Here is a 12,524-nt window from a genome sequence, read left to right as displayed (position 1 = left end):
GGGGCTCTTCCGATCAGGGAAATGTAGGGGGAAAAAGACTGGAGTCATTGCTGGGCTTCTGGCCTTTTTCTTGGGTCCCACATACCTCCCCATGCCCTTCCCTCCTGGCACTTGACTCTGATCCACTTAAATGGGGGGGGGAGGGGGGGAGGGGAGACGGGAGTCATTGCTGGACTTCTGACCTTTTGCTTGGGTCCCACATACCTCCCCATGCCCTTTCCTCCTGGCACTTGACTCTGATCCAGTCAATCCTATCGTAGCTGCTTGCTCAGGAGCTGCTACCTTGGCCTCAAGTGGTCAAAAGGTGCAAGTAAAAGACCCTGATTCCTTCCTTTCTGCAGCTTGACCAGGAGCATGAGACTCCAGCCCAGGTGCAAGAATGCAGACCTGGGCTGAGGTGGGTGTGACCGCGCAGTTCATGCACCTTGTCAAAGGAGGGATAAAATTTAGGGCTGTGCAAGGCTTCGGACACAGCTTCAGATCTGGAGAAGCTTTGGACACTTTGGCATCTAAAGGAGCATGTCCAGGTTGAAGCGCTGGTTTTGTTCAGCCTCCCGAAGTGGTTCAGAGCTTCTGAAGCCCTTCGGTGCCACCTCGGAGATCCAGCCATAGGGTATAATGGAGAAACAATAAAATATCTATAACTTTGTTGTTTTTTGTCCAATTTGGATGATTTTTTTCTGGGGTGGTATACTCTGCAGAGAGCATGAAGCCTGCCAAGTTTCAAGAAGATCGGTGCAGGGGTTTTGGGGGAACTGCACCCCAAATTCTTGAAAGAAAAACTCATGTCATGTGTAGACATTCCAACACGGGGGGGTGAGAACTGCAGAGACGGTAGCCTCTGCTGAGGCCAAGTCTGCCAAGTTTCAAGATCAGTGCCTGGGTTTTGGGGAAACTGTACCCCAAATTGTTGAAAGCAAAACTTCTGTCATATGTATGTGTTACATCACAGGGGGGGTGAAAACTGCAGGGGTGGTAGCACTTACTGAGACCACAAAGCCTACCAAGTTTCAAGAAGATAAGTGCAGGGGTTTGGCAGGAACTGCACCTCTGGCTGCTGACAGACAAAACTCGTGCCATGGGTGCTTGTGGGACTGACTGTCTCTGTCTTGGGACAGGGGACTCACTACTGCAGGCCTGGCTGCTAAGCTACTGTGTTACCAGTTACCAATCATGGCTACAACCTAAACCCCTGCAATCAATCATGATTCACTCAGGGACCAGCTCAATACACAGAACCTAGCTAATGTAGCCAGTTAAATACCATCTATTAGCACCTACAAAACCAGACTAAGAAGAGGAAATACTCAATACAGACAATCAACTGACCCACGACAGAGACAGTCAGTCCCACAAGCACCCATGGCACGAGTTTTGCCTGTCAGCAGCCAGAGGTGCAGCGCCCAGAACCCAGAAGCCCTGCACCCATCTTCTCAACAGCTGGCAGGTATTGTAGCCACAGCAGGGACCACCTTCCCTGCAGGTGTCACCCCCGCTGCGCCTTAACACACAGTGTCACCCATGGCACGAGTTTTGTTTGTCCACAGCTTGGGGTGCAGTTCCCCCCAAACCCCTGCACTGATCTTCTTGAAACTTGACACACTTTGTGGCATCACCAGGGACCACCGTTCCTTCATTTTTCACCCCCCCCCCCCCATGTTGTAACACACAGCCATGACATGAGTTTGAATTTCAAGAATTTGGGGTACAGTTCCCCCCAAACTTGTCTTCTTGAAAATTGGCAGTATTCATGCTCTCAGCAGAGGCTACCATCTCTGTAAGTTTCATCCAGCTCAAACAAAAAACAACAAAGTTATAGCTATTTCATTGATTCCCCATTATACCCTATCGCTGGATCTCCGAGGCGGATCCGAAGCTTCAGAGCTGCTTCAGCCAGATCGAAGCATAAACCCGTCCGGAGGTCCGGACTGGATCGCGGCCATCCAAAGTGGCCGGATCCAAAGCTGGATCGGATCGATGCTGACTCACACAGGCCTAATACAATTCCACTTCATGGATTTATTGTGAATGGCAAGACAAGGGACAGGCATCATGAAACCTGTACCTCTGCTTTAACTGCCTTGGAACAGCGGAAGACTGTTGTAACACTATGCTGATCCCAACCCTTGGCAAACCTCATAGACTTTGGCAGGTGAATGTAGCAGATAATGGAATGAGGAAGCAACCACACAATGCCCTTTCCTGTATGTCTACACTGGTATTTAGATTTGAACTTCAGATCACCCACAAATTACCTGAGTCAGATCATCTCTCTTACCCCATTACATCCTATCTTGTAGAGGGATTGGTGGGTGAGGAGAGGAGTGGGGACAAAGTCACTTTCATACCCCAGAGCGTGGCCAAGCTTCCAGCTCCAGCTTGGACCTGAGCTAGGGATTGAGTTCAGGGGTTTATGTGGCAGATTGTCGATGGGGTTGGGGTTAAGTGTCCTAATATGGATCTTGTCTAGCAGTGTAAAGAGAGTTGTAGGCAGCAGGTGCTCAGCATGTTTGTGCCCAACTGCAGCCATCTCAGGCTGTGGTGGGTTAATATATATTTACTCAGTAGGCACAGCCAAGCTGTGGGTAGACAAGCAGGACGCTAAACTAAGGGTGTTTGTACACCGCACAATGTTTAGTCCTTGTTAAGTAACTGCACCTTTAAAATGTTACCCTGCATTAATTTGGTGCGATGTGTTTGTGTTTGCATGACAGTCTCTTTCAAGCAACCTAAGTCCCACGTGTCAATCCCTCAGATTCCAGCAGAGGGAGCGAAATACCAACCTACCTCCCCATAATGTCTTTCCCAATGAATTACAGCAGGAGGTGCATGGAAACTGGCCTCCACAGTCCCTGTCCCCTGCCCTTGCCAGGGGTCTCCTGCTAAGACCCTCCTGCACCCCAAACTGGGCACGTTCACCCTAAAACTCTGCCACTTGCACCCGCCTAGGCTCAGGCTGGTTTCCCAGTATGCAATCGTGTGGTGATCCTGAGGACAAGCCACGTGAATCCTCCCCTCCCGTCCCTTTTCCTTCCCCCCCATGTTACAAATACATGGGATTTTTTTGTGTGTGTAGTGCTTTGGAGGGGTGTTGTGAAATGTTTTTGAAAAGGTGGGTTGCTGTTGGGCTTGGGGTGGTGTATGCCCTTCCCCCCCCCACTCAGTCATTATCCACCCCTCAATCACCCCCCTCTCCAGCTGGCTGAGAGAGGTATAGTTAATCCTTTCACCCCTGGGGTGAGACAGAGGTAGATTGAAAAAGAATGCATTGTAACCTAACCAGAACAAAGCACTGGTAGTTGTTGTCAGCAATATGTGCTGCCAGGCAATCCCACACAAGACCAGCCTTTTCTTGAGGATATCTCCTCACTCCCTGCACTGTTGCCTGGCCACGTCCCTGTCTGGCCACTGCTTCTTCTGCTTCTTCAGCCCACCACTCCCTAAAAACCTGTCCATGAGTCTCACAGATGTTGTGGAGCACACAGGCTGCTACTACAAAGTCTGTGATATTTTCCACCTGGAGCCAGCATGTAAGTGTCCTCCACTGTCCTTTCAGTCTGCCAAAGGCACATTCAATGGCCATCCTGCAGCTGCTCAGATGGTTGTTAAAAACCAGCTTCTGTAGGCCCGTGATGTTCCCTCCATAAGGCTTCATGAGCCAGGGCTTAGGGGGTAGACAGCGCCCGCTAATATAACTGGGGGAACGGCAACACTACGGATCACTTTCTCCTCCACACTGGGTGCATAGTGTCCTTTCTCCACGAGGCCAGGTAGAGGAGTTTTTGAACACCTGCACGTCATGCACGCTGCCCGCCCACCCAATAAAAATGTTCATGAACCAGCCCCAGTGGTCCATCATGGCTTGCAGGATTATGGAGGCAAATCCTTTCCTGTTTGTAAAAGACCACCTCCTCCCTGAATGGCAAGGCACTGGGATGTGAGTGCTGTCTAAAGCCCCACAGTTAGGGAACCTCTTTTCATTGAAGCCATCTATGACTTCCAGTGGATTCACCAGGCATATAAATTTGTTTGCATCCACGTCCTGCAGCAGCTGGCATACCTCATGAGTTGCCACCCCGGCCATACAGGGAGCCTTGCTGAACTGGCTTGCCACGTAGCAGAGACTGGACAGGGTGGCGAGTTTCATGATAGCCGGCCACCCTCTTGTCCAGCAGGATGGCCCAACACATGTTAGTGTCCTGCCTTGCAATGTGGGGCCCCAGCATTAAGACAATATGACAAAATGACTCCCTGGTCATTCAGAATGTCTCCAGGCAGTGCTGGTCGTTCCAAGCGGTCACCACAATTCACTCCCACCAGTCCGAGCTGCTCTCACAGGCCCACAACATGCAGATGCTGCTCCTCAGCTTTCTCAACAGAGCCTAATCATCTTGCACTTTATTGCATGCCTCTTGGTTTTCCCAATCCTCAGAATATCTCCATTTCCTTTTTCTTTCTCCCATTGCTTGTGAATCTTGGGGATACGATGTTGTTGAATATGCTATCATCATTATCTGGTGGTGAAGCACTTCTTGTTCTGTCAAGGCCAGCAGTAGTTCAATCAGCAGCACTATCGCTGCCTCCTCATGCTCACTCACGTCCTCCATATTGTCCACACTGGAGAAGTGGTCACTGCATTGTTCTCCATTTTCCATTTCTCAGTCCTCATGCCTTACAGCCTGATTCTCCATTTGGCCCCTCTCCATCATCAGCTGCTTCTCACCCAATTCTAAGATCAACACCAACCCCTGCACCAAGCCGGGGCAGGGGCAGGAGGGAGGGTTGTGGTCTAGAGCGCTGTCTAGCTGCATTCAATAGATGACCATTGCTTTTTCAACAAACCACCCCAGATCATTGGGGCGTTTGTGCAGCCTTTTGGCCCTGTTATTGCTGAATAAAATAAAATTATTTTATTCAGCAATAACAAATAACACCGTGGCCTTCCTTATTGTGCACAAACAGGCTGGTGTGATTGATTTTGGCAACATTCTGGGGCATTGAGCGGCCATTGAGCAGCCATCCCAATGCACAATGGCCTTACGCCTGGTCTTTGTTGATAAACGGGGTGCTTCATCACCTTCGGGTGTTGTGAGACACAGGTGATGACTTTACAAACTTTGGAATTTTCTAAGATCCTCATGCAGGCACAGCATGAATATAAAGGTGACCCCCACCCAAATTTTGCCAGCGACCTTTCACAAATCACTTGTTCTGTTGACCATGAACTGCTTCTCCATGTCTCACAAGCCAAGGCCAGCACAATAGAGATGATGGAGCAGGAGGCTGATACCTTCAATGCCCATGCACCCAACGGGATCCAGGAAGAACTGCAGGACCTAATTCGCATTTGGTCAAAAGAAAAGATTGTAGAAAGATGGGAAGTAGGAGGAATGAGCCTGTTTATGTCTTCATTGCAAAGGTGATGCAGGTACAAGGGCACAATTGTGACTGGACCCAGGTGTGGTGCAAGATCAAGGCCGTGAGATCTGTATTTTACTGCACCAAATATACACACTCTTGCTCTGGGCCAGGGCACACAATTGCTCCTTTTTATGACGAGCTGTCTGTCATTCTCTCCAAGGATGCGGGCGACACTCTCGGTATGGAGACTTTCAGCACTGGGGTTAGGCAGGAGGAGAGCGCACCAACAGAGGCAGCTCCTTCTGAGGGTGAAACTGTGAGCATGTTGCGGCAGCTGTACAGAGACTGCTCTGTGCTCCCACTTGACAGGGACTGGCAAGATGAATAGGGGTGCACCATAGAGTTGAGTCCTGTGCTCCCCCCTCCCCCTTGCGATTCCATGGATTAACACAGATGATGAGGGGCAGGAGGCAGAACAGGAGACAGAAACCTATGCGGCCAATGAGGTTTCAGTTCCCAACAACACTCAATCATCATTTTATATCCCCAAGACCCAAAAACATGCACAACTGGTGACTTGTAAGTATCTGGTGTGTCTCTTGCTGCTGGCAGGCACTGCTTGGAAATGTGCCAGTTGGGAGACCGGGGGCAGGGGGGATTCATGTGTCATTGCAGGTGGGTCACCATGCTCTTTTGGTGCTGGTGGACAAAGAGTATACATTAGGGATGTGCGAAACGGGCCCTATTCGATTCAGATTCAGCCCTGTCATAACCCAGTGATTTTGAGTGCCTCGGCACGGTGGAATTTTCCCGCCACGTGAGAATCTCTGTGCACAGCAAAAGTTTTCTGTTGCAATAGAAAACCCCGGTGCAAGAGAGTTCCCGCCATTCGTATGTAAATTTGTGTCCCACTATTGGCCAGTTCTAAATTATTCCTATGTGGCGGCTAGTAATTGGCTTGCTAGCCGTATAAAATTCTGCGCAACTTCTGCCCAAGTCGGAGAACTTTGAGCACGCTGCAGAGTGCCTTTGAAGATTCCTGACTCGTGGCTGAGCTGATCAATAGCCTGATCACCTATCGATTCTTCTCCCAGTTGCAGAGCGCCATCCCTCGACGTACCCTTTTCCCACATGCCTAGTTCGTTTACGGATTTGTGGGCCTGAACCTTACCAGCTGGAGCTACTCATGTAGTTGTTTAAGCGATCGGACCACCTGCGTCGCGGCTACTAGCGACGTAAGTAAAGCTCTTTTGCAACCAATACGCTTTGTCTGCCTCTCCATTCACCAGCCCGCCCAAACGGCCGAGTAATTTGTATATCACCTCAAGTCGGCTCCGGCCGTCTGAGACAAGTCCAAAATGGGGACAGTGATTTGATTAGTTGATTCAGATCACTGTCCCTGATTTGATTCGGCCTAATCCAAATCTGAAGATTCAATGCTCATTTGTAGAATCAGTGATTCAGACATAGACACAGCTTTAAACTTTTTTTCTACATACCTTGAGGTAGCAGGCATGGCTTGCGATCGCTGCAATGCTGGGGCAGATGGAGCATCCCACAGAAGCACGGGGGCTCCCCAGCACACTCTGCAGAAGACTGAGAAATGGACCAGAAGCACTGTGGTTCATTTCCGGGTCCACCGGGGAGAGCGCAGGGGCACCCTCACCACCCTGGCATGGTGATCAGCTGCAGGGGGACCCCAGGTGCCCCCCCAGACCCAGGAGGCACCAGTCACAGAGCTGGGGAGGACCGGGGAGGCCTCATGTGCTCCTCAGTGGCCCCAGCAGCGGACTGGAAGTGCTTCTGGTTCACTTCTGGGTTTGCTGCTGAGTGCACTGGGGAGCCCCCCGTGCTTCTGTGGGATGCTCCATCTGCCCCAGCATCGCAGCAATCACGAGCAATGCCTGCTCTCTTGGGGTATGTAGGAAAAACATTTAAAGCTGTGTCTGCGTCCAAATCTTCAAATCTTCCTGAATCTCTCTGAATCGATTTGGGGGGTTCCGGTTCAATTTGGAGAGATTAAAGGGTCCTTTGATTCGATTCTGATTCAGAGATTCAGCCACCGAATCGGACCAAATCTCCACCCAATCAAATCAGGGACTGAAGCTTTGCACAGCCCTAGTATACACCGTTCTGTTTGGGACTTGGATATCTCAGAAAGTAACAGCTCTTTTTTGTTTTAATTGTTTGCAGCCGGCATGGGCAGTGGCAGCCCGAGCCGGCACTTGTACGTTTTGGGCAGTATGAATGGTGTCCCACTCTTGCGGGGTCTGTTTCTGTGCCTGCAGGCATTTTCTCCACTGCAGGGTGGAGAGGGAGGGAGGGTGGTGTGCAGTTTCCTCCTCTGTGGGGAATGAAACATCACGAAACCAGGAAGACTTTTTTCATTTGTTTACCAGCTACCGCGACTGATGGTGGCCAGGAACGTGCCCCGAACCTCGGATCCCAGCTTGCAGCATGGCAGAGCACTGCAGTGATATGTGCCTCAGGCAGCAACGCTCCTGAGAGAGATTGCTGGAGGTTTTGGGGGAGTCATCACAAGCCACATTGTCAGAAACAGCAGCCTGGTGGGAAGAACTCCCTGAGTCCACGCATTATGAGGATGTGAAGACCGAAGCCTACCGTGCACAGTTGCTAGGCCATCTGCAGCGGTCGGTAGACATGGCCGCGGAGTCCTGTGTTGATTACCAGAGGTCACAGGACCAGATAAGACATGTCCTGCAGAAAATGCTAAAGCACCTCTTTAAAAAGTGGGTAACATTGCCGAAAGGGAAAAGTAGCTCCGCTTGGGTTCCCGCTGTCCAGGAGGTAGCCAGGAGCATTACAGCTGAGGAGTCAGGGAGGAGCACCCAACTATGAGCAGGGCCAGGCGGCCACCACTGCGGTTCAGGGAGCCAGGGTCGGTTCAGGGTGATGGTGAGTTGAAGGCAAAGAAGGCCACGTAACCGACTGCTAACCTACTGCTTACAGTATTGTGTTCCTTACAATCAAACCTCACGCTTTCCTGGCTTTCTGCATCTGGCTCCATATCTTTGAAGGGAAGGGTGCGGGGAGGGGGAAGAGCTGCACGGGCACTCTTGCACAGATACACAGGGGGGCTCCCTGGGTGGGCCGCCCCCCCAAGTCTGGCTGGCCTGCATACCAGCAGTTTGCCAAGTTAGCCCCCACTCTGCAAAGTCATTTTGGAGGCCAGGTTGTCTCTGATTTGACCCCCATTGCCCCCCCTCCCCCCTACTGCAGCATGTAATAAACCCCTCCCACACTTCTTCACTCCCCAGGCTGCCATCCTTGCCCAGGGCACCCGATTTCCTAGTTAAACTGCTGGGCACAGCCTCAACAAAACATACAGTGTGCTTAGATCAGTGATGAGCATACTTCTTTGGAGGGGAGGAAGGATAGATGGTTTCTGCCCCCTGCTACAAGGCTGCTTCTTGTTTTCTTTTTAATTCATGACTGACTAATGCAAAATGCATGAATTGTCCTGGAATCAGACTAGAACCCGTCACTCTCCCTTTCTAGTACAGTGTCTGCCCAAGGGGCTACAAACTTCCTGTGCCACCTTGCTGGCTTTCCTTTTGGCCTGATGAATCTTGCACTTTTCTTGCCAGAGCCCAGCTTTAGCAGGAAGCACGAAGAGCCCCCCCACAACAACAACAAAATCTATATCTGGGGGTTAGAGAACTTGATGGGATGTGGGAAATGTGGGTTTCAATCCCCTCAAGGACCAGGTCCTTCCCTCAAATGGTGCAGAAACTGCCCCACAGTTGTTAATCCATGTTACTGAATGAATATCAAATGCAAGAGGCAGAAATGCCCTTTGGAGAGAGAACTCTTCTGTTTCCTCTTTTCCTTCTCTTGGCTCCCCACACCTGTTCTTCCTGGCTGTTAAGTGAACAGCTTCAAGAGGAGGGCTTTACAGGGCACTAGGCAATGCTTAACCCATGCCCTGGTCATTAGGGCACTTGGTTGCACAAAAGGAAATGTAGATTCATACCCCCTTTTTGTTCTGGGGTGAACTAGAACCTGAGTCTCTCCCTCCCCTGACAAGTGTCCTAAACACTAAGCTTTTTGGGCTAGAAGGTAGAATGGCCTTCCTTAGTCTTAACATCCCTTCTCACACACACACCCCTACCTGGGCAAGGTTATTGTGATGAACATGCAACTAGTATCCAGACCTGCATCTGTCTCAAAATAGCCATTGTGTAGTTATGTAGGTGCTAGGGTTGTGTGAAGTTTTGGTCCCTGATTTGATTTGGTGGGCATTCAGCCTGATTCGGTGGCCGCATCTCTGAATCCAAATCGAATCAGAGGACCCTTTAGTCTCTCCAAATCGATTTGGAGAAATTCAGAAAGATTCAGTGATTCAAATACAGACACAGTTTTAAATGTTTTTTCTGCATACCTCTAGGTACCAGGTGGCTCGTGGATGCTGCAATGCTGGGGTGGATGGAGCATCCCACAGGAGCGTGGGCTGCTCCTCAGCACGATCAGCAGCAGACTCAGAAGCGGAGCAGAAGCACTTCCGATCCACTTCTGGGTCTGCTGGGGAAAGCGTAGGGGGGCCCCCACCCGCACTCCCCTGGGACGCTCAATCTGCCCCACCATTGCACTGTTCACGGGCTGTGCCTGGTACCTTGAGGTATGTAGAAAAAACATTTAAAGCTGTGTCTATGGCTGAATCACTGATTCTCTGAATCAGCATCACATCTTCAGATTTGGATTCGGCCAAATCGAATCACGGACAGTGATCTGAATCAACTAATTGAATCACTGTCCCTGATTCAGGCCAAATCCAAATCTGGATTGAAGAGGACCCGTTTTGCACACCCCTAGTAGGTGCACTCAGTCAAACCCAGCTCTGTAGTCCAAGAGGTCTGAACAATGGAAGAAGAGTTTCAGGACAGATGCTCCAGCTGTTTTCAGGAGTTACATTTCTGGAAGGGCACTATAATGGCCTCTTTAAGGACAACTGACCGGCCTTGGGCACATGTTACCTTCAGCTATGCAATGCCTTCTACCCGATGTGAATAACTGCATTTAAAATCACATCTAATACAAACAAGTATAAAAAGTATATCATAATGACTTTAAAGAACTGTCTCACATTAATACTACATTGATATTTTCAAAGGGCTTTCCAGAAGGATCTGGGAAGTACAAATGAGAAATAACCAGCACAAATAACCAGCTGAGAATAAGGACCCAACATCAACCATATGCTCCATTTTTAGCATAGTTTCCAATGTTACCCCTCCCATGAACTCATTACTATCCCCTTCATTAATGTGTGATAATATATAACAAATTATCACATGTGTTTGCCTGTGTAAATCTCCCTGACCTGTGCAAAAAAGGAGGGTTTGTCATACAAACGGTTTGAAACTGTGGTCCAAGAAACATATCTGTCTTTCCCCTGTCATTTCCTTGCATGTGTGCATGCAGTCTCTTCCAGGGAAAGAATATTTTGGGGTTAGTGAAAACTTATGGCAGAGATTAATGACGAGACATGCAGAGTAAAGGAGAAATGTAATTAAAATGTAGAGGGCCGGTCTGAGACAAGCAAGCAGTTCCTTACCTTGTGCACCAGGGCAGCACCTCCCGCAGGAACCGCAGACCACAACTCTCAGCCACGGTCTATTCCACAAAACGGTTTTGGAGCCTCCCCTTGCTCCCCTCCGTCCCAGTCTGCTCCTGGCCCTTTGCCTGCTTGCACGCACAGCCACGGGGCTGTTCTCCAGTGCTCACCAACTGCTCCTTCTGCTTGAGCTTCCTCTACACAAATGTCTCTGCTTTCAAAGGCAAGGGATATCGGTATCTGACTCCTCCTAACACCGGGTGCAGCAGGCAAAGCAGGGATTGTGCCTGCAGTGTGGAAGAGGATGTTAGAAGAAGCCCAGACCAGCAAGGCCAGTGGAGTCACCTTTCATACTTTCTATACTGAATCCCATTACACTCTGAACAGCAGTTATAACCTTTCCATAGGTGAGAACTGGGTGCAGCCACAGGGAAGGTGAGAAAGGATTCTGTTCCCTGGAGGGACACCCCAAAGTGCGGGGCCCAGGGAGGTCACCCCGATCCCCCCGGGTGGCCCTAATTCCCAGGAACAGAGCTCAGTGGATACAAGGGTGGTCATGGGATGAGGAACCAAGGGAGTGCTGGTTAAATCCGTTCAATCAGGACAGCCAAAAACCTGCTCCCCACTCTGCTAATGCAAAGATTTTCTTGACTGGGCCTTAGGCAAAGCCTAAACCTCGAGCACAGCAGGAGCTGTGTGCTGGTTACAATTTAATGTTGTCATTTTGTTGTCCCTGGAAGTCTTTGATCCTGATGGTCCTTCTCTTATGAATAATCTCATTTTTTTGTTCTAGGGTAGAAACCATTTCATCACAGCGTCCAGTGTCAGTTTGCTCTCACAGTTTGCTCTCCCAAAGGATAGCTGAAGTGACTTTAGTAACAGGTGAATGTGTGCTCTTTGTTCTCCAGGTAATTCGGGCTACAGAAAGAGCAAAGGGCGCGCAGAATTGCACTAAGATTGTGTTGATCAGTAAGAAAAGAAACAGCTCATAGGAAAGCATAGCCTTAAACCACCCCCTCAGCTGACAGCCAGGAGGAGGAACTATTCCCTGTCCTGGGGGAGCAAAACGTGACTCAGACCTGAAGAGATGACCCCTCTTCCCTAAGTGACTGACTGGGGTGCTCCATCTCCACTTCTGTTTTTCTCCAGAGCCTTCATGAGAAAACGTGAAGCAGACACATGCAGCCCCTCTTTTGGGTTGTAATCAGCCCTCTTTCCAGAGCTGTCCTAATACAGCCCTCTGCTCCTCTCCAGTAGGTCTGAAGGCCAAGCAAGTCAGAGCTGACACCTGGGGTTGCAAATTGACAAATGACTGCAGGGGAAGAGGAGAGCACACACTAGATCTTCAAGAAAAAATCAAAGTAGCCAGAAACAACAGAAGTGGCAGCTCAGGAGCCCAACTGGGACTACTGTCAATTTTGCCAGCACAAAGACATTGAAGGTGCACTACAAACTGCGCAGTGATGCTGACTGGGGTTGTGAGCTGAATGCATGACACCACTTACCAAAAGGGGCTCTCACATATTCTTACAGGGAACAGCTCCCTGAAGCCGTGCTTTGTTGCTGACTCTGGAATGGGCCCTGAGTT

Source organism: Alligator mississippiensis, chromosome 11 (assembly GCF_030867095.1).
Source record: "Alligator mississippiensis isolate rAllMis1 chromosome 11, rAllMis1, whole genome shotgun sequence".
In the NCBI taxonomy this organism is placed as follows: domain Eukaryota; kingdom Metazoa; phylum Chordata; order Crocodylia; family Alligatoridae; genus Alligator; species Alligator mississippiensis.
Note: the sequence above shows the minus strand (reverse complement) of the source record.